Source organism: Myotis lucifugus, unplaced genomic scaffold, assembly GCF_000147115.1.
Source record: "Myotis lucifugus unplaced genomic scaffold, Myoluc2.0 scaffold_347, whole genome shotgun sequence".
NCBI classification, from domain to species: domain Eukaryota; kingdom Metazoa; phylum Chordata; class Mammalia; order Chiroptera; family Vespertilionidae; genus Myotis; species Myotis lucifugus.
The window spans coordinates 432,002-455,325 of NW_005871395.1; the positions used below are offsets into that span (position 1 = coordinate 432,002).

The following is a 23,324-nucleotide window of genomic DNA, read 5'->3' on the forward strand; positions in this document are numbered from 1 at the left end:
CTCAATTACCATGAGATAGATCCATTTTCAAAAGCTGAACCCTTCCAAAATGAAAGCGTGTACAGTTACCAGAAAATAACACCCCATATCCTTAGTGGACATTAGGGAGTACAAAGTGGTAAAATATTTTTAAGGTGAATTTGCCAATATCTATCAAAAGTTTAAGTACAAACTTCCTTTAGCTGGCAATACCACTTCCAGGAGATTACCTGTAGATATTCTCAAAGAAGTGTGAGAATAAACAAGTAATATTTTCTGTCAAAGAAGGGAGTTTAGGCAGCTGCCATTTTGGCTCCATGACTCACAGCTCCCCTAGGGCCGACATTTTGAAATGGCAAAGGTCAACTCCTCCCTTTAAATTAGCCAATTGCACAGGATTGTGTGAGCCTAAGCTCTTCCAATCAAGAATAAGGGACAGATCATGTGCGTCAAGAATAAAAACCCAGCAGACTGCTGCTCAGTGTGCGTGTGCTCCCAGACCATGTGCAGGCGACCATTCTGCACAAGTAAAGATATTTGCCTTGGGCAAAGGACCTAAATAGACACTTTTCGAAAGAGGACATACAGATGGCCAAGAGACATATGAAAACATTCTCAAAATTACTAATCATCTGAGAGATGCAAATCAAAAGGACAATCAGGTACCATCTCACACCTGTCAGAATGGCTGTCATCAAAAAATGACAAGTGCTGGCAAGGATGTGGAGAAAACGGACCCCTTGTCACTGCTGGTGGGAATGCAGACTGGTGCAGCCATTGTGGAAGACAGTATGAAGCTTCCTCAAAAAATTAAAAAGGGAACTCCCATTTGACCCAGTAATCCCACTTCTAGGAATATATCCCAAGAAATCAGAAACACCAATCAGAAAGGATATATGCACCCCTATGTTCATAGCAGCACAATTTACAATAGCTAAGATTTGGAAACAGCCTAAGTGCCCATCAGCAGATGAGTGGATTAAAAAACTGTGTTACACCCTAACCGGTTTGGCTCAGTGGATAGAGCGTCGGCCTGCGGACTCAAGGGTCCCGGGTTCGATTCCAGTCAAGGGCATGTACCTTGGTTGCGGGCACATCCCCAGTAGGGAGTGTGCAGGAGGCAGCTGATCAATGTTTCTCTCTATCCCTCTCCCTTCCTCTCTGTAAAAAAGCAATAAAATATATTTTTAAATAAATAAATAAATAAATAAATAAATAAATAAATAAATAAAAAACTGTGTTACATCTACACAATGGAATACTACACTGCTGTAAAAAGGAAGGAACTTTTACCATTCACAACAGCATGGATGCACCTGGAGAGCATTATGCTGAGCGAAATAAGCCAGTTGGAGAAAGGTAAGTATCACATGATCTCACTCATTTGTGGAATATAATGAACAACATAAACTGAACAAAAATAGAGCCAGAGTTATAGAAGCATCAAACAGATCATCCAACCTATGAGGGAAGGCAGCGGAGGAGGAGGGGGTAAGAGATAAACCAAAGGACTTGTATGCATGCATATGAGCATATCCAATGGACACAGACAGTAGAGGGATGAGGGCATGTGCTGGGGGGTGGGAGTGACCCGGGAGAGGTCAAAGGAGACTTATATAATACTTTAAACAATAAAGAATTTTTTAAAAAAGATTTTTACCTTGCTTCTGGCTCCTGAGTATGCTTTGTGTTTTACCAGGACCCCTGATTTTGGGGGCTCGCCTTATTTCTAACAGAAGCAATCAAAATTATATGCAGAAGAATATTAAACATAACATTATTTTAAGAGTTTTAAAAAATGGGACACAATTGAAATTTCTTTACAGGAGTATTATTATATATCCCCATAAGAGAATATTATGCAAAAATTAAAAATAAAGAAGCAGCTGTGTATGAATTGAGATGAGATGGAAAGATGTTTAAGAATGGCATAAAGGGGGGAGCAGCTTATAGAACAGAATGTACGTTATTCTATCTGTGTCAAGAAAATTCATTTAGCCCTAACCGGTTTGGCTCAGTGGATACAGTGTTGGCCCGAGGACTGAAGGTGTCCCAGGTTTGATTCCGGTCAAGGGCACATGCCCAGGTTGCAGGCTCAATCCTCAGTAGGGGGTATGCAGGAGGCAGCTTGATCAATGATTCTCTCTTATCATTGATGTTTCTATCTCTCTCTCCCTCTTCCTTCCTCTCTGAAGTCAATCTATATATATATATATATATATATATATATATATATATATATATATATATATATATATATATCCTTAAAAATAAGGAAAATGCATTTACACTTGTAAATGCAAGAAAAAGTCTAGAAAAAAATATACCAAACCATTAATCATAGCTAATCTAGAAAACGGGATTCAGGGGAAGAAACAAGGGATTTTCATTTTACGTATATGTGTGTGTACATATCTTAAAAAACAAAAAAAAAGACAATCAGTTTATTAAATTTTAATTTAAAAAAAAAAAGCGCCGAAATCGGTTTGGCTCAGTGGATAGAGCGTCGGCCTGCGGACTGGGGGGTCCCAGGTTCGGTTCCGGTCAAGGGCATGTACCTGGGTTGCGGGCACATCTCCAGTGGGAGATGTGCAGGAGGCAGCTGGTCGATGTTTCTCTCTCATTGATGTTTCTGACTCTCTATCTCTCTCCCTTCCTCTCTGTAAAAAATCAATAAAATATATTTTAAAAAAAACAAAAAAAGAAAAGGCTGAGCACAGCAAAGGCTCTTAACTTTATTTATTTTTAAAATAATTCTTTATTGTTGAAAGTATTACATATGTCCCCTTCCTCCCACCCCATTAACCCCCTCCAGCCCGCTCCCGGCCCTCACTGCCCCATTGTCTGCATCCATGGGTTATGCATATATACATACAAGGTCTTTGGTTAATTACCTCCCACCCATTCACCCTCCCCTGCCTTTCTTCTGAGATTCTGCACTGTTCCATGCTTCCATGTCTCTGGATCCACTGTGTTCATCCGTTTATTTTGTTACTTAGATTCCACATATGAGTGAGATCATGTGATACTTGTCTTTCTCTGACTATTTCACTTAGCATGATACTCTCCAGGTCCCTCCATGCTGTCTCAAAGGGTAAGAGATTCTTCTTTTTTACTGCTGCATAGTATTCCACGGTATAAATGTATCACAGCTTTTTTATCCACTCATCTACTGATGGGCACTTGGGCTGTTTCCACATTTTAGCTATTGTAAATTGTGCTATGAACATAGGGGTGCATACATTCTTTCTGATTGGTATTTAGGGTTTCTTAGGATATCTATATATATAAAAGGCTAATATGCTAAGTGTCCCTCCCACCATCCAACTAGTCGCTATGATGTGCACTGACCACCAGGGGGCAGACGCTCAACACAGGAGCTGTCAAGCTACAGTGACTTGGCAGTGGCGGTTCTCGGGTGACACACCCTGAAACCAGAGAGGAGGGAGCCCGATTCCTTGTGGAGCCACACGATTCCACCTTCAACCATGGGTTATGTTGTTGCTGGGGCACTGTTGGCCCCGAATCTGGTTTACAGCACACTTGTGTTTGTGTTCCACACCCTGTATGACAGCAACTTTGCAGAGTGCCCTCTCGCACTCCAGGACCCCTCAGAGGATGTTGGAGAGCCAGTTTCAGCCCGATCCCCGCAGGCCAGGTCAAAGGACCCAACCTGCCAGAGGGACCCCACTCACTCCACAGATGCCCTTTGAGCCTGAGGTGCGGCCAGCCGGGGAGGGACCGCAGGCATATCTGGCCCATCTCACCCAGTCCCATCCCACCCCGCTGGCCTCCTTCTAATTAATTTCCTTTCAATGTGTATGTATCCATGCACTGGGTCACTAGTATTCCCAGAAGTGGGATCACTGGGTCAAATGGCAGTTCCATATTTAATTTGTTGAGAAAACTCCATACTTTTTTCCATAATGGCTGCACCAGTCTGCATTCCCATCAGCAGTGTACTAGGGTTCCCTATTCTCTACATCCTTGCCAGCACTTGTCATTTGTTGATTTGTTGATGGTAGCCATTCTGACAGATGTGAGGTTGTAACTCATTGTCATTTTAATTTGCATTTCTCTGATGATCAGTGACTTTGAGCATTTTTTCAAGTCTCTTGGCCATCTGTATGTCCACTTTGGAGAAGCGTCTATTTAGGTCCTTTGCCCATTTTTTAACTGGATTGTTTGTCTTCCTTCTGTAAAGTTGTATGAGTTCTTTATATATTTTGGATATTAACCCTTTATCAGATGTATCATTGCCAAATACATTCTCCCATACAGTGGGCTTTCTTGCTGTTTTGTTGATGGTTTCTTTTGCTGTACAGAAGCTTTTTATTTTGATGTTCCATTTGTTTATTTTCTCCTTAGTTTCCTTTGGCCTAGATGTATCCGTAAACATATTGCTACGAGAGTTGTCTGAGATTTTGCTGCCTATTGTTTCTTCTAGGATTTTTATGGTTTCATGACTTACATTTAGGTCTTTTATCCATTTTGAGTCTATTCTTGTGTATGGTGTAAGCTGGTGGTCTAGTTTCATTTTTTTGCATGTATCTGTCCAATTTTCCATTTATTGAAGAGATTCTCTTGACTCCATTGTATGCTCTTGACTCCTTTGTCAAATATTAATTAAGCATAATGGTTTGGGCGATTTCTGGGGTCTCTGTTCTGGTCCATTGATCTATACGCCTGTTCTTGTGCCAGTACCAGGCTGTTTTGATGACAGTGGCTTTATAGTTTAACTTGAAATCTGGTATTGTGATTCCTCCAACTTTGTTCTTCTTAGGCTCTTAACTTTAGATGAGTATAATTTATCTTGATTGTCCACAGTACAGGAAATATGAGCTATCAAAATACTTAATGAGAACCTCCTCCATGCACTCAACAACTATTTATGGAACACTTTATACTATATGTCAGGCATTGTGCCTAATGATAGTGACATAATGGTAAACAAGAAGGACCTCGTCCCTCCTGCCAAAGAGCTTACACCGGGCTTTGGTCTTCAGTTTTCCTGTTTCTCCTGTAAAACTCACTCTGACTCCCCAGGGTGGTGCTCTCGTTATGCCTATTATAACTATGGTTTCCTAGAAAATAGATACAATTAACAGGATAATTATATCAAACAAAGGCTTTAAGATTATTAACTCGTATTTCCTCCATAATTAAGAAATAATTAGAAGCAAAATTTGTAGAAAGAATAGTTCAACAAGCACCCCTTCAAATAACTAAGTAAGCTAGATATTAAATGCAGTTTAAGGGAATTAACTAAGAACATTAAAAAACAAACCAAAAAAAAAGGTTACAGGAAAGTTTTATTTTCTTCACTGATTATATGTTTACTAAATTTTCGTAAAATAAACATGTACTACATAGTAAGAACAAAGTAAAAACTGTCCTTCAAAGAACTAGCTACTGCAATAACAGATCAACTGCTGGGTAAAGTTAGCTCCTTGCCCCACTATACCAGGCCAATTATGGTCTGGCCTTGAGACTCCTTGTCTTATCAGCTCCAAGTCCATTCCCCCTTCTGCTGGAAACATTCTGGGACTCTCCGTTGGGGAACCACGATCCTCACCTCTTGGGAGGACCCCAAACCCCAATCTCTGCCAGACAGCATTTCCCACCCCCTTGGCCACCACAATAGTTTAGATGTGAACACATGACCCTAACAGATCCAAACTCAAATCAATCTGAAGAGGCTAACTTTAATGAGGCTCTATAAAACAATTATAATTACTGATGTAAAAATGCTGCTCAAATTCCTAAAAAGAACCTTGTAATAAATAGAATGTTCATTTAGTACAACAGTGAAAAAGTCCAAAGCAACCTCTTTTATTGAGATATGGATCAACAGGCCCTAACCATTTCTGGCTCAGTGGATAGAGCGTCGGCCTGCAGACTGAAGGGTCCCAGGTTCGATTCCGGTCAAGGGCATGTACCTTGGTTGCGGGCACATCCCCAGTAGGGGGTGTGCAGGAGGCAGCTGATTGATGTTTCTCTCTCATCAATGTTCCTATCTCTATATCCCTCTCCCTTCCTCTCTGTAAAAAAATCAATAAAATATAAAAAAAAGATATAGATCAATAGAACAGCAACAAAAATACACTATCAAAAATTCCCATTTTATTTTATTTTTAAAAAAATATATTTTATTGATTTTTTACAGAGAGGAAGGGAGAGGGATAGAAAGTCAGAAACATCAATGAGAGAGAAATATCGCTCAGCTGCCTCCTGCACACTCCCCACTGGGGATGTGCCCGCAACCAAGGCACATGCCACTGACCGGAATCGAACCCGGGACCCTTGAGTCTGCAGGCCGATGCTCTGTCCACTGAGCCAAACCGGTCAGGGCCAAAAATTCCCATTTTAAAGAAGCTATTAATATATGCATAACCCATGGACACAGCCAATAAGGTGCTGAAGTCTTGGGGCGGGGTGGTGGTGGTGGTGGAAGTGGGCTGGAGGGGGTCCATGGGGGAAAAAAGCAAGCATATGTAATACTTTCAACAATAAAGAATTATTAAAAATAAATAAATAAATAAATAAATAAAAAGAAGCTATTAAAACTTCATGCTTGTCTTAAAGAATAAGAATGTTTAATCCAATTAAAGCACGTCCTGCTTTTTAAAAAAAGCAAAGTATAGGAACAGTAAGAAAAATACAGGTTACCAGGCATATACATTCATCACAACTCCTCTGACAGAAAAAATTTTAGTAACTTAAAAAATAAAGATGCCTATGAGCAGTATTTTCTGAGGCACCTAAAATGTCATAATATCAATGTTTTACCTCAATAAAAAATTAATAAAAATAATAAAAGAAAATGCCACAATACCTAAAAAACTAAACCAAACAAAAATACTTGAGATACATTTAACTTTTTAAATAGTTTTGATCAATTAATGATTTCTTTTCAATGCTAAGAAAACTATAGATATATTAATAAATTATAGGGAAACAAAGTTCAATTCAATATGAGAAAATGAAATTTAACCATGAGACTTGTAAGAGTAAAATGGGCCATCTTGTAAAAGAGGGACCTCCCCTTCCCTGGAACTAAACTAAAATCAAAACTGTAATTCTCTGGAAATAAGACATCCTTGAAGAATTCAACTGATGTGCCAGCTGTTTTATTTCTTGAAAGCGTATAGCTGAACACGTATAATTGTTGCAATTTTTTCTAGCATTGCACAATTTTCCTGCCTACAATGCACATACTGTATCTATTATCATATTTAAGCATCTAACAACATTGTTATAAGAATCTATAATATTTATCCCTAACTAAACACATATATAAATTTTAGTCTTCAAATGGCCATGGATTTCAGTAGTTAAATATCATATATATTTTTTCCACAAAGTCTAAATACATTTCCTGAACTTTCAGCTTTCAGTTTCCTGTTCGTCAATGGCTACCACTCTAGAGGCAATACATAAACACACCCCAGACATGCTATTTCCACTTCTGACAAGAGGGGACATAAACTTAATATGACCAAATATAACTACAGTCCTTATAATTGGTACATGACAACTAACACAATAACAGCAGAAACTTAAAATTTTATAAAAGTGGAAAATATAAATTATATTCCTTATATAAGTATTCACATAACGTACTCCTTTTATAACCTAGCATTCAGAAAAAGTTTCTCTCTCCTGAAAAATTGATAGGCTCTCTTTATCAGACAATAGCTATGAAACCCATCCTGTTTCCTTTTTTCTCTTGCTTGCCAGGAAGCTCAGAGCTAAATTTAATGTTCAGGTACAGAAACTATCTTGCCTCAAATTACTGATGTAAAGATTTGTTTGTACTCCTCCTTAAAACTGCTCATTATTTCTCAAGTGATTTATGCTTGTTTTCTGACTTTGTTTTTAAAGGTCCAAGGCTTTTTTAATTACAAACTATCAAACCCTTGCAATGAATAAAATACAAATTAGAAAGATTTAACAATTTAAAAATTTTTATCTTCGTATCACTGCATAATCTGTTATGTCAATCTGTTAAACAAAATCTGTTAACCTATATTTATATAATATGTAGATTCTAAAATGTATCTTAATTCTCTTCTTTTAAAGTTTATTATTTAACATGGTTCATGATTTACTTTTAGAAAGGCCACTGGCAAGTTTCTAAAACAAAAGAATGATAAAATGACACAGGATAAAGACCACGTACTAAATTTGGGACACTAGATTAGGAGGATTTATAATTTTTAAATGCTTTTAATTTACTAACAAAATTGGTCTGGCAAAAAGTTAGGTAACTGTTATAAAACAATTCACATAAAATGAATTAAAAATCTTATTGCTGTTATCAGCATTCTTAGATGCAAAATAGACCATAGGTATAAAAAATATTTAAATAGTTTAGAAATCTTTAAAAAAGAAAGATACTAAGTCACACTTCTTTAGAAATTATGGGCACACACATATACATGAAAACGTTCATATATGGTAATACTAAATGTTTGTTAAATGGAAATGAAAGGAGATATTAATAAAATGAACAAAAACAATATGAAGATGGGGAAAAAACAACCCAAATGGACAAATCTAGATAAAAACTAAGCAAAAATATACCATGAATTAAAGAAACTCTAGAATGTAATTATATTAAAGATAGAAATGAGGCCCTAGCCAGTTTTGTTCAGTGGATAGAGCGTTGGCCTACACACTAAAGGGTCTTGGGTTCGATTCCAGTCAAGGGCACATGCCTGGGTTGCCGGCTGGGTTCCCAGTGGGGGGTCATGCAGGAGGCTACCAATCATTGATTCTCTCTCATCATTGATGTTTCTATCTCTCCCTCTCCCTTCCTCTCTGAAATCAATTAAAAATATATATAAAAAAGATAGAAATGAGAAATAATTACATTTTTTTAACAAGGACTATAGTCTATAACAGCCGTGGGCAAACTACGGCCCGCGGGCCGGATCCGGCCTGTTTGAAATGAATAAAACTAAAAAAAAAAAAAAGACCGTACCCTTTTATGTAATGATGTTTACTTTGAATTTATATTAGTTCACACAAACACTCCATCCATGCTTTTGTTCCGGCCCTCCGGTCCAGTTTAAGAACCCATTGTGGCCCTCGAGTCAAAAAGTTTGCCCACCCCTGGTCTATAAGAATACATAACAATAACACACTCTACTTCCAGGAGCCAAAAATAAAAACCAGAAAATGGTAATAAATAGAAGAAGATGGCCAAATTTATATAATGAAAGTGACAAGAAGCAATTGTCCCTTTCTCTCTCAACATATAAGAATTGCAGGGCTTATACCTAAAAAAATTAAATTACAAAAAACTTAATATTCTAACAATAAAGTTAACAGAAAAATTTATTACTATATAAATTTAGAAGGAAAGGCTAACAACCATTCATAAATAACAGATTTCTTTCAAACAACAATAAAACAATTCTGCATAAGGAAACATTCAAAACCCAGCCACAGTAGTTCAGTTTGGTTGAGCATTGTCCTGTGCACCAAAAGGTTGCAAGTTCAATTCCCAGGTCAGGACAACATGCCCAGATTTTGGGTTCAGTCCCCAGTTGGGTTGCAACTGATGTTTTTTGCTCTCTCTTCCTCTCCCTTCCTCTCGCTCCAAAAATCAATAAAAATATTTTTTTAAAGTCTGTTATAAAGAGTAATCATTCAAATACAAAAGTAACATCATAAGAGAGAGAAAAATCCCCTTCTCCCTTCACAAAAAGAAACAGAGCCATGGGAAATATAAATAAGCACTAACGACATGGAATTTTTTTTTTTGTATAGACATTTGTGGACTATACAATTCAACTTTACAGTGTTTAAAAATCATTTAAAAATTACTATTTCAGCCGTAACCGGTTTGGCTCAGTGGATAGAGCATCGGCCTGCGGACTGAAAGGTCCCAGGTTCGATTCCGGTCAAGGGCATGTGCCTTGGTTGCGGGCACATCTCCAATGGGAAGTGTGCAGGAGGCAGCTGATCAATGTTTCCCTCTCATCGATGTTTCTAACTCTCTGTCTCTTTCCCTTCCTCTCTGTAAAAAATCAATAAAAAATATATTTTAAAAAAAGTTACTATTTCAGTAAAAATGAACCCAGCCTTGAAGCCTGTTTTTCTTTTAAGGAGTATGGCAGGATGAACAGAGGTCTGGAGTATCTTTATGTAACCCATGCCACTTTTCCTTCTTTAATTACGGGAAAGAATATAGAACGTGATTACCAGTTGCAAAATTATTTCACAGTAAAATTATGCTTAATGTGACTAAAAACACTTCTACAACACACAAATTTTCAAAATGTAGAGAGGGCATCTTGCCAGAATTAAAACAATACATTTCAAAGGAATAAAAATGTTATAGTGATTTGGTGATTAGGAACTGACATTATCTATATATGCGAAAAAATTACCTGCTCTGTAAAAAGGGAATATTTACTGAGCAACCAGAGTAACCAGACCAGCCGTGGGCAAACTACGGCCCGCGGGCTGGTTTGAAATGAATAAAACTAAAAAAAAAAAAAAAAAGACCGTACCCTTTTATGTAATGATGTTTACTTTGAATTTATATTAGTTCACACAAACACTCCATCCATGCTTTTGTTCCGGCCCTCCGGTCCAGTTTAAGAACCCATTGTGGCCCTCGAGTCAAAAAGTTTGCCCACCCCTGAACCAGACCCTAAGCTTAGGGCTTCTAAGATATTCTATCACATTGCATCTAGGTAGGAAAAAAATGTAGAAGGCAACAAGGCTTAAATAAGTTTCTCACCATTATGTGTGGCATATAATTAAGTGTAAGAGACTGAATGAAGAAGATGAAAACTTAGAAACTACTGTAATAAAAGTACAGGGTTAGGGATTGTGAGGTGGAAGTACAATCGTTCCCAATTAAAAAAATTATTTTTTGTTTTACTTTAGAGAGAGGAAGGGAGGAAGAGGGAGAGAAACAGCGATGTGCCTCCTGCACGTACTCCAACCAGGGATTGAACCCGAAAACTGGCTTTGTGCCCCGTGAATCAAACCCGCCATCTTCTGGTGCATGGGAAGATGATCCAACCAACTGAGCCACACCAGCCAGGGCTCATTCCCAAATTTTTAATGCTAATCTTACTGTCCTGTAAATCACTTTGTAAAATAGCCATAATAGAAACAAAATGCCCACTTTGAGAATGCTGTTTATGTATGACACTACTACATTTATAATTCACAAGTCTAAAAATGAAAGAAATAAACCCTTTCTTCTTAAAGCAGATTTTGGAGACTTGGTTTTAAATGTTACTTTAAGAATAGTAATGCTCGTCCAAAAAATGTAATCATGGGCTTCTCATTAAGAAAGAGTGAGTTATCACATTATTACTGGTGGTAAAATTACTTTTTATCTTGATGTTTAATAACATTAGCAGAAAAATTATCGGTAGTACTACTATAATTCAGATGGTTGAGAATCACACGAGGATGACATTAAAAAAACAGCCTTTATTTAGCTCAGGAAGATACAGGCCTGCTTACTAATTAGCTGTGGATCTTGACCACCTGACTTTCCTTCCTCTGGACTTCAAGGTCCTCATCTATAAACAAGAGGGCTGCACTAGAGGGTATTTCCCAACCTTCCTCTACCTGGCCCTTCCCACTTTATGGCTTTGGTGATTTAAGATCTAGACTGGGGTTTTCAAGGACAGAGAGGAAAACGGTAGTAGAAACAACCCACTAAACTGGAGGGAAAAAATGGACATGTTTACAAAAAGAAATGGACGAATTAGCCCTAGCCAGTTTGGCTCATGGATAGAGCCTAAGACTCCAGAGTTTGATTCGCAGAAGGGTAGTACTTCGGTTGCAGGCTTCTCCCCTGAACAGGCCCTGATCGGGCCCATGCAGGAGGCAATCAATTGATGTGTTTCTCACACATCGATATTTCTCTCCATCTCTCCCTCTCTCTTGAACTCTCTCTAAAAATCAACTGGCAAATACCCTCGAGTGAGGATTTAAAAAGTAAACAAACAAAAATATTAAAAAAAAAAGAAATGCACAAATTAAAGAGACATAACGTTCAGGAAAGATCATGAGCTTCACTGTCAAAATTAGTTTGAATAGGAATTTCAGTTATATTGAAGTTAGGTGAGATATGCTAGAGATGCAGACTTAGAAATGTTATCTATAACACAGGAATACTTCACAAATCATCCAAGAAATCCTCCCAAGTTCCCTCAGTACATAGGGAAAGATGTCATACTCCCTGGCTTAATCATTCATAATTCTGCCCTGACACCATTACCTACTATTTTCCAACAGGTTATTCCCTCCAGCCAATTTTGCTTCATCATTTCAACAAATCAAGGATTATCTCCCCTTCATTATCACTCAATGTTCTATCTGAAATGCATTTTCCCTTCTCTCGCCTTATAATAATTTATCATACTCTAACCATGTTTGAGGCACAGTCTAAGTCAGCAGTTCTCAACCTGTGGGTCGCGACCCCTTTAGCGGTCGAACGACCCTTTCACAGGGGTCGCCTAAGACCATCCTGCACATCAGATATTTACATTATGATTCATAACAGTAGCAACATTACAGTTATGAAGTAGCAACGAAAATAATTTTATGGCTGGGTCACAACATGAGGAACTGTATTTAAAAGGCCAGAAGGTTGAGAACCACTGCATTAAGACTTCTAGACCAAATTTTTATATCACTGGCAGAGTCACCATTATCAAAACTTATATATTTTAACTTTTAAGTGAAAAAGAAATCCAAAGAGTTCTTGGAAACTCTTCTGCACACTATTTCTTCTCTCTTCAGCTCTCCCACTACATTGACCCTAAGATTCATCTCTCCAGTTTCTGTATTAGAGTAGAAGGGTTCCGTTAATCCTAACAACCATTGCGATGTCTAACTTTAATTTAGTGATAGATCAGACTCAAGAGTCTAGAGCAGCGGTTCTCAACCTGTGGGTCACGACCCCTTTGGGGGTTGAACGACCTTTTCACAGGGGTCGCCTAAGACCATTGGAAAACACATATATAATTACATATTGTTTACAGTAGCAAGACTACAGTTATGAAGTAGCAACGAAAATAATTTTATGGTTGGGGTCACCACAACATGAGGAACTGTATTAAAGGGTCGTGGCATTAGGAATGTTGAGAACCACTGGTCTAGAGGATGAATTCCATGCCCATATGAAATACGGGCAATGAAGGCCAGCTAGAAAAAAAAATGGTAAGAAGCAGCAATGAAAAGAGGGATATGAAAGTCCTATTGTAAAGCAAAGACAATAAAATAAAAAAGTGAGAAAGGCAGGAAAATAGACACAAATAGGTGAAAGTAAGAGTTCAGAATAAATTCAGCGGAGACACATACTAGTAAATGAAGACTACAATCTAATCAATTTTCTGAATGCTGACTCCTTTAATTATTTCTTTTCCTAAACTGTAGTGGAAACAACCAAAAAAATATGTACATAAAACAGCCACTGAAAAACCATTAATTATGAACACTAGATGAGGGTTTTTTTCCCCGAGAAAACACTCATTTTAGAATTTCAAAGCTACAAAAAGACCTTAAAATACTATCTGATCCAACCCACTCATTATACAATTAAAACAAGTCTCAGAAAGGTTAAATAACTTTAACTTGCCCAAGATCAGATAGGAACTTAGTAGCAACACTCTTGAATCTCTTCCCAATGTCTATTCCTACCACACTAGGCTTCCAAGAAATGGTGTATTTTTCTCTTCCCTTTTCCACTCTTAACCATTAAATTAATTTCTGCATAAGCATCTCAGAATCCCCATATTATTCCTAGTTCCTATTGGAGAAAATAATCAGATATTCTGGTTTATCTAAAACAATAAGATAATTATCTTATTCCCAAAGTCAGTAATCTTAAATTGGGTCTTAATTCCTACTAGTAAGAAATGCAAACATTTCCCAGAAGAACAGAAAGATGAAAGATCTCCATAAACTGACCAAAAGTAAGCCAAGTACATACTAGTAAAATATAATCCCTCTAGAAAGGAATCAGGCCCCGAAGCCCTGGAGGCTGGATGACTGCTAATGGAAGTACGATGGGTATTACTTATTTTCCCCTTTCTATTTTATATCCTCCCAACTAACCTCTGTCTCCTATCTTTCTGACATACTAGAGGCCCAGTGCACGAAATTCATGCACAGGTACGGTCCCTAGGCCTGGCCAGCGATCAAAGCGCGAGCATCTGACACGGAAGGGCAGGTCCCAGCTGACCTCTAGGCCCTGGGCAGCACCTGGGCCCAGGCGCCCCCCTCCGCCTGAGTCATCGGGCTCCACCCGGCTCCCTCAGCGCCTGGGAGCCGGGCAGTGGCCCCACCCCCCGCCGGTCACCGTCTGCAGGATGATCGGCTGGGCGATCGGGCCCCACTCGCACCCGCGTTGGCCTGGTGCCGCCCGCTCACCTGCTCCACCATCCCACTGTGGTCCCACTCTCGTCGGGGCCCATGGGGCCAGCAGCACCTCCACTGCCACCTGCTGCCAGTGCTGCATTGCCGACGCCCACCATGTTCTGCGCCGCCCCCTCGTGGTCAGCTCACGTCATAGTGAGCAGTTGAACTCCCAGCCGAGGGGACAATTTGCATATTAGGCTTTTATTATATAGGATGTCCATTCCAGGAGCCTGTAAAGAAAGGGGAAAGCCCCGGCCAGTGTGGCTTAGAAGGATCACAGGTTCAATTCTTGGTCAAGGGCATGTATCTTGGCTGCGAGTTCCCTCCCTGCTCTGGGTTGGGGCTTGTGCGGAAGGCAAGCAATCTGTGTGTCTCTCACACATCTATGTTTCTTTCTTTCTCTCCCCCTTTCTCCCTCCCTTCCACTCTCTCTCTGAAAAGCAATGGAAAAGAAATCCTTGGATGAGGATTAACAAAACAAATAAAAGGGCCGGGCCCGTGTGGCACAATTGGTTGAGCATCGGCCCATGCACCAGGAGGTCACCGGTTCAATTCCCAGTGAGAGCACATGCCGGGGTTCTGGTTCAATCACCAATAGGAGGGATGCAGGAGGCAGATGACTGATGTTCCTCATCGACGTTTCTCTCTCTCTCCCTATCCCTTCTTCTCTCTGAAATCAGTAAAAACAAAACAAACAAAAAAACATATTTAAGAAGGGAAGGAGTAATAAAAGGGAAGGAGTATCATGTCACTTTCAGCAAAGGTGGCTTTTTGATGGGAACTATCTTGGCCAGGAAATAAGGGGACAAGGGATAGAAGAGTTTTAAGGTAAACCTACACACCTGTTCTTTTAGCCATGAAAACACTAGTAAGTCCTAAAAATGTGTTATATATTCTCAGTATTTCCCCCCACTGCAAAGTACCTGCAGAAGTACTGGGCTAGAAGGAACTCATCCTGGGTCATTTCTGTGGTCTATGAAAAGTCTGCTGCTTATATTCCTTGATAAACTGCGAGTCACCATTCACCAGATTATTTGAGCTGAGTGACTTGGAAATCAGCTACAATAGTACCCCTTTATCCACGGTCTCACTTTCTGCGGTTTCAGTTACCCCAGTAAATGGAAAGTTCCAGAAACAAACAATTCATAGGTTTTTAAACTACACACCATCCACTCCATCCCACCCAGGACATGAATCATCCCTTCCTCAAGCTTATCCACACTGTGCATGCTATCCACATGTTAGAAGCTGTCTAGGTATGGCAGTTGTGCGTGTGTGTGTGTGTGTGGGGGGGTGATCGATGAGTCTCTCTCACTGATGTTTCTGTCACTCCCTCTCTCTGAAATCAAAATAAATAAAATAAAAAACTAAAAGATACAAAGAGACATTTTAAAATTGGGGGGGGGGTGACTAGTGAGTGACTCATTGAGCTTAAGAAGTAAAGGAAGAGTAACAAATGACCAGTAAGAACAATGGAGTCCTTAACAGCTAAAGAGGAAAAGTCAGGAAGGGAAGGGGGGATTTGGCTCGGGGGGAGGGGTGTTGGGTGTGCAGCTGCTAGAGATGGTATTTAAGCATATTTAGTTTCAAGACATAGGTGAAAATCTGGGCCTCAAATTTGGAAGGCCTCAAGTTTAGACAGAAGATATAGATTTGAGACCTAACAAAGCATGGCAATGACTGAGTTTTTAGAGAAAGAGAAGATAACAGAAAAACATTTAGACAACAGCATTTCTCAGAAACTACACTTTGAAGACAATCTAACTTTCCAAATGAATAGTACTTGATTCTATAGATATAGAATATTTGGACTAATTTATCCTAAATGAAAGCTAAAAAATCAATCTTTCTTTCCCAGGCTATGAATTGACAGAAAGTCATTAGGGGTAAGAAAGGGCAAAAAGGCCCTGTCTGCCATTTCAGAGGAACATGAATTTATAAATATATTCATTTAATTGAAAAAAGTTAGTCCTTTTATCCATGTTGGCTGATGTTGGACATTTGACGTTTTTCTCTTCAATTAACAAATTTTTGTTGATAAAAATATATATAAGCCACATAAATGTATAATTTTGGTTAGTTAAAATAGATGTTTATCCCCAGCATCAATGATTAATTTGTTGAACCCTAATCAGTGTGGCTCAGCTTGTTAAGTGCTGTCCAGTACATCAAAAGGTTACGGGTTGCATCTCTGGTCGGGGAGCATGCAGGGGGCAACCAAGTGATATTCTCTCTCACCTCAAAGTTTCTCTCTCTCTCTCTCTCTCCCCCCCCCTTCCCCTCTCTCTAAAATCAATGAAAATATGTCCTCGGGTGAGGATTTTTTTAAATTTTAATTAATTAAAAACCATTATCAAACATCTTCCAATCTAGTAAGTAGCAAGATAAATAACTTTCTTATGTAGATGCGAAAAGGGAAGAATTTAAATAAATGAACCAATATCCATAACTTATACCTAATCCTAAATTGTGGACACATATTTAAAATTATATGGGGGGGGTTGAATTTTTTAAAATTATAGTCTAAACTACGATTTAAATAGGTGTAATTTAAATCAAATCACTCTATTGAGACTATGGAAGCAATAAGACTAATAGCAGCAAATTCACTTACCAGTGATCAAGAATAGTTTATATGGTTTATAAGCACCAATCTTTCCTCCCTGTGATAAACAGCACCATCCCAAAATGACAACATTTGCTTACCTCCTCTTTGGTAAAAACTGTACACGTCTGTGCAAAAATCAGCACACTGTAGGTGTGCAACTCCTTTAATAAGAGTAATCACCACCTTCAACTCCCAGAAAGCTACTGCTATCAGTCTCATTTGCTAGGTAACATGCACAGGACAACAACGTAAAGCAGGTTCCCTTGCTGGCGGTTCTGCCCTGGATCATTTTCAGTATCCTGTTTTTTCTGACAGAAATATGCCATCATGAAACTTCAGAAAGAAGCATACATATATGCAGAGAGAAAAGACTGACTGATTCTCTTTTTCCACATTAATTCTGAATAGAGGTATTTCACATTTGCAGAGATCATTCTCCTTCAACAAACTTTTGTAGCTTTTTTCCTTACTAAGTAAAATTTATACGGTAAGATGCAGATCTTAAGTACACAGTTCAGTAAGTTTGAACAAATGTATACACCAACAATTCCTGGTGCTAATCTTGCAACTTTCTGTAAGTTAAAAATTATATGGAAATAAAGTTACCAAAAGGGTACACTTGAATTACCATCACCTAAAAAAGCTATAGAATATTTCCATCTCCCTAGAAAGCTCCCTTTTTGCCCTTTTCCAGAAACCACTGACCTGATTTCTATCACCATATATAAGTCTTGCCTCTTCTTGTATTTTTTATAAACAGCATCATTTGGTACATTCGTATGCCTGGCTTCCCTTGCTCTGCATACTATTACTGAGATTCATATATATTGTTGTGTTCATTCCTATTATGAAAAAAGCTGCTATGAACATTTTGGATCAGTCTTTTGGACATGTACTTTATTCCTCTTGGTGCAGGATTTCATTTAAGAAGGGGGGGCCAGCCGGTGTGGTTCAGTGGTTGAGCGTTGACCTATGAACCAGGAGATCACGGTTTGATTCCTGGTCAGGGCTCATGCCCGTGTTGTGGGCTCGATCCCCAGTGTGGGTCATGCAGGAGGCAGCCAATCAATTATTCTCTATCACTGATGTTTCTATCTCTCTCTCTCCCTCTCCCTTCCTCCCTGAAATCAATAAAAAAATGTATTTTTTTTTTAAAGGGGAGGTTGCCCTGGCCGGTTTGGCTCAGTGGTTGAGTAGCAGCCCACAGGCGGACAAAAGGGATGCAGGTTCCATTCCCAGTCATGGGCACGTACCTCGGTGGTAGGTTTGATCATGGCCCATCTCTCACATCGATGTCTCTCTCTCTCTGTCTCTGTCTCTCCCCCACCTCTCCTCCCTCCCTTCCACTCTAAAATTCAATGAAAAAAATATCCTGGGGTGTGGACTTAAAAAGGGGGGAAGGTTTCACATATAAATTATCCTGGGAAGTCATATAGTATAGATAAATGGATTGATTTATATAGTAAATATAGTTACATATATAAAATGCAAAAAAATAGAAATTTTACCTACCTACCTATGTGTGTATCTACCTACCTGTATGTGTGTATATACAGATGACCCTTGAACAACACAGGTGGGAACTATGCTGGTCCACTGACATGTGATTTTTTTTTCAATAAATACAGTAAATGGCCCTAACCGGTTTGGCTCAGTGGACAGAGCATCAGCCTCCGGACTCAAGGGTCCCGGGTTCGATTCCGGTCAAGGGCATGTACCTTGGTTGTGGGCACATCCTCAGTGGGGAGTGTGCAGGAGGCAGCTGACCGATGTTTCTCTCTCATCAATGTTTCTAACTCTCTATCCCTCTCCCTTCCTCTCTGTAAAAAATCAATAAAAAATATATTTTAAAAATAAATAAATAAATACAGTAAATGTATTTACTCTTCCTTCTGATTTTCACTAGCTTACTCTATTACAGAACACAGTATATAATACAAACCATAGAAAATGTTAATAAACTGTTTATGTTATCAGTAAGGCAAAGGCAAGCTATGAGTACAGTTGACTCTCCATAAAGCAGATTACTAACCACAGATTGAAAATACCGTTTTGGCCCGGCCGGTGTGGCTCAATGGTTGAGCATCGACCTATGAACCAGGTGGTCACAGTTTGTGGGGGTTGCAGGCTCTATCCCCAGTGGGGGACATGCAGGTAGCTAATGAATGATTCTCTCTCATAAGCGATGTTTCTATTTCTCTCTCCCCCTCTCCTTTTCTCTCTAAAATCAATAAAAGTTTGTGTGTGTTTTTTTAAGAAAGTATCTTTTTGGGTTGCAATTGGTTAAATCCATGGATATGAAGGGCCGACTATAGTTAAGTTTTGGAGGAGTCAAAAGATATACTTGGGTTTTCAGCTTGGGGAGCCGGGGGTCAACACCCCTACCCTGCCTTGTTCAAGGGTCAACTGCACACACACCCATATATATATGTGTATATAAATGAACAGATTCTAAGAAGTCCATCCAGTACCAACAAAGATACATTAAAATAATTTATAAAGTTCATAGTGAAAATCTAAGATGGGAAAGATGACCATCTCAATTTTTCTTAATAAGTATTATGTATTGACTTAAGAGTAAGTCAAAAGAAACGAATTTCTCTCCATGTAAACTACCCTGTTTTGCTTCAATGAAATAATCTCCTCGTAACAAATCTCCTTCCCAAACTAGAATTTCAAAACATTAAATGTTATCATCCATCATGTAATAATTTTTAAGGTAGAGGCAAAACCTAAAATAAGTTAAGATTACAAGATTTTATTTTGCCTTGCCTTTTTAAAAAGTTAAACATGGAAATAATTCCATCAGTTAATATTTAACATGAGTAAAGACTATTTTATCCTCATTCAAATTATATTTTCTCCATTCCTAAAAGTAATTCACTGCAGCCTTAAGTCTGTGATAGAGACATTCTGACTTTCAAATTCCACTGTGTAATTTTTAGCTGACAGAAAAGGAGGTTCTTAATTTCCAGAGGCAGGAAAGAAACATATGCACAAATCTTATTTCTGAAGATATCAAACTGAAATTTCCAACCCTGCTTCTGACAATCATATGGTCATTTTCAAGGCCCTACGAGTGGCTCCTCATTTAACATCATCTATAAATGCCACGATGGAGGCAGAATATTACAAATGGTTCTAGAATTAACCACTGCCTGCTTTCCCCTCCCCCACCCAACTACAAAAGGGAAAAGAACCTTCTTCTAGTCTTTGATATTTCTTCATCTTTATTCCTCCTTCCAAAATATGAGCAATTTCAAGAACAAACAATTTAAATGTACTACATTTTTTATCTTAAAAAAAACATTTTTAGTATTTGGATGTTCCTTAACTTTCACAGATGTGTAACTGTTTACTTAAAAACCCATTATTTCACTCTGAAAATACACCATTTTCATTTTTCTAATAACTGTACCTCTTTCTAAAAGAAAACAACTTGATTAACTATTACATAAATGATAGCAGCTCCAAACAGCTACAATTCCCAACTTACTTTCAATATCTTTTGTCTAATTGTTTGAGAACTAAAATAAAATTTTATTCTTATTTTTAAAGTGGGTTTTTTCTCCCAGACCAAGGGTAGAAAACAGGTATAACAAATGTGGGAGTATAACAGGTATACTCCCTCTGGTGATACTTCTCTCTCATTAACCAGACATTTTCCAGAAGACTAGAATTAAATACTAAATAAAGCATAAAATGAACTTGTCCCTTTGGAGGGCTATGGTCTTACATGTTTAAATTTCAGCAGAGTGTAGGTCAATTCTCATCATAACAAACTGTAAGGTACAAATTATTGTCAGTTCTTGAATTTCAGTGTTTCAAAGACTGCTAAAATATCCTTAGTAACCTGTGAGCTACAGAGATTAAGGTGACAAGGTTACATAAGGTCCTACTATAAAGTATCCTAACGTGTCTCATTGGCAGAAGTCTCTTTTATACAATAAAAGAACATCTTCTTTGCAAATTAAAGCACACTTAAGTGGCTATTGTTTTTAAATCAATAGTTATGTGATTTATATACCAATGTCCACCCAGTTTCTGATGAGTGTAAATTTAATTTTCTTTACACTTTGTGAGATTAATGTCAGAAATTAAAAATGCACTATAGAAAACTCAGAAATGTAAAATAATGAAAAAACAAAATCTAATTACTAATCAGCTAGGTTAGAAAGCTCAAATAGTTTAAAAATTATAGCATTAAATAATTATAGAATTTAGTATGCAAAGATATGTATAATACAGATTCTTCTTTAGGAATTGTGATGATTATACAGGGTGGGGCAAAAGTAGCTTTACAGTTGTTCATATGGAAAATAATACAATATATTAAAGGCCTATCGTGGCTATTCCTAATGCCAGGTATATTATGCATATTACTGTTAAATAAGGCAGTATTAATGTCTAACAGTGTCATTTGAATTAGCCTTGAATTTAGCTGTTTTAACATGTCCTTATTTTTTGGCGTTTTATTCATTTAAAATTATTTGCCCACCCCCCAAACTCAAAAGAAGCTACACCTGAAGGTAAATGACTTACAAACACTCCCAATATTTACTGTGTAGATGTGAGAATTCAACTTATGCTTAATTTTGAAACTGAAATGTGGTTGATAATTTTATGATATGATCTACCACAAGTTAAAATGAACAAAAATCAGTAATTAAAATATCTAAAAACTGAAAATGAGCTTTTAATTATAAAAGGCACTTTTATAAAGTTCCTAAAGTATAATTTTGTATAAATAAAACTATAACTTTAATTTATATGTGGCATAAACACCATCATAGAATAAAGATTGTAAAATTTCTAATTACGCATAGTAGTTAAACTAATATATTCCCTAATCATATGTGATTCCTTACTACTTTATATTGAAAATAAAACACTACCTGAAGAGGACCCACTGTTCAATCAAAAAGCCAAGCCAGCCTTTAATAATAACTTCTCCTACAGCTATAGAAAAGGATGTCCTTTCTTCTCTAGTCTGACTCCTCTTAAGCTAAGAAACCTTTAGGAAACTAAAAATAACCCAAGATATGTAGTCTTTTCCAATCCAAGGATAAACAGAAATTTTAAGATTTAATTAGTCATCTAATCCAATATTTTTTAAGTTCTTCGGGTTGAACTGGTTAAAATTACGTTTTACAAAAGACATTCACCCCAAATTCCCCAAAAGAAAAAAAATTATTCGGAAACATACTTGTTTTGTTAAATGTTGGAAAGACAAAAAACCGCATAACATGTAAGCCTGTTCTAGAAAAATAAAACATTGCACAAAGACCAATTTTGATTATTTTTTTAAAATCCCAAATAGTCACAACTAGCCTGTTGGTTAGAGTTCAGCTTTAAAGAGTGTTACTAATTAGCTAAGTAAAATTACCATTCGAGACACTAATAAGGTAACATAATTAAATAAAAATTATAACTTTGTTCTTAAGAAGTTAAACTTACATCTCTTAAGTATAAATCATATCCAATAGAGACATAAAACAAGGCACATTAGAAACAAATGAGTAAACTAAATCATGTTTCTCACAAATGAATGTTATTAATAATTCTCATTTAAAATATGTATTTTTAAAATAATTCTTATACATTATTTTTTAAATGTATTTTTTCTGTAGATGTCCTAAATTGGGTAGGGCCATCATTGTAGATTGTTAAATGGAGGTCAGTTGGAAAGAGACAAACAGAAAACGCCAAGTGGAGGTATGCGAAATAAAAATGTCCCATAAGAATGATTTTTAAGTCTATCTTGAATTTTTAGTTAAACAGCAAAAGAAAAACCTACCATAATTCTCTAAAGTAAAAACCCTGGGGGTGGGGGCGGGGAGGGGGGGGAGAGGGTAGCAGAACTCCATAGAATTAAAAACACTAAACCAAAACATCGCCTTCACTTTTCCCTCGTACACAATGTAACAAAATGAGAAGACAACAAAAACAAACACTCCTGTCTGTCCTCAGAGAGGCAAAGAAAGCTCCCATTCAATACTAAGCCTTACTCCACTGGAAAACATACTCCTGAAAAGTACATCCAAAACCACGAGCTCCCGCCGCTTCACGCAGCGTTTACTGAATGGCGGCCAAGCGGAGCACACGCCGTCCCGAGCCGCGGCGAAGGGCATCTGCAGCGCGGCGCCCTCCACGTGCCCCTTGTACCTGCCTGTGCTGCCGCCACCTGTGCAGAAACTGGCTTTTTAAAATGAGACTAAAATGTTCCTCCAGGCTCGTCAAGCGAAAGAGGTCAATCTACACGCCGACGCCTCTATTTTTCTTCTTTTATTTATTTTTTGCAATAATCCACACTGGGTTCGTCCCCTACCCTATC

The 23,324-nt window shown here is 37.9% G+C and overlaps 1 protein-coding gene across 2 annotated transcripts in view; it reads right to left on the minus strand.

The window, feature by feature from the left end:
* Positions 1–23,324, minus strand: part of FKBP5 (FK506 binding protein 5) — a 109,313-nt gene that overhangs the window by 83,525 nt on the left and 2,464 nt on the right. The gene's annotated exons all lie outside the window — the stretch shown is intronic.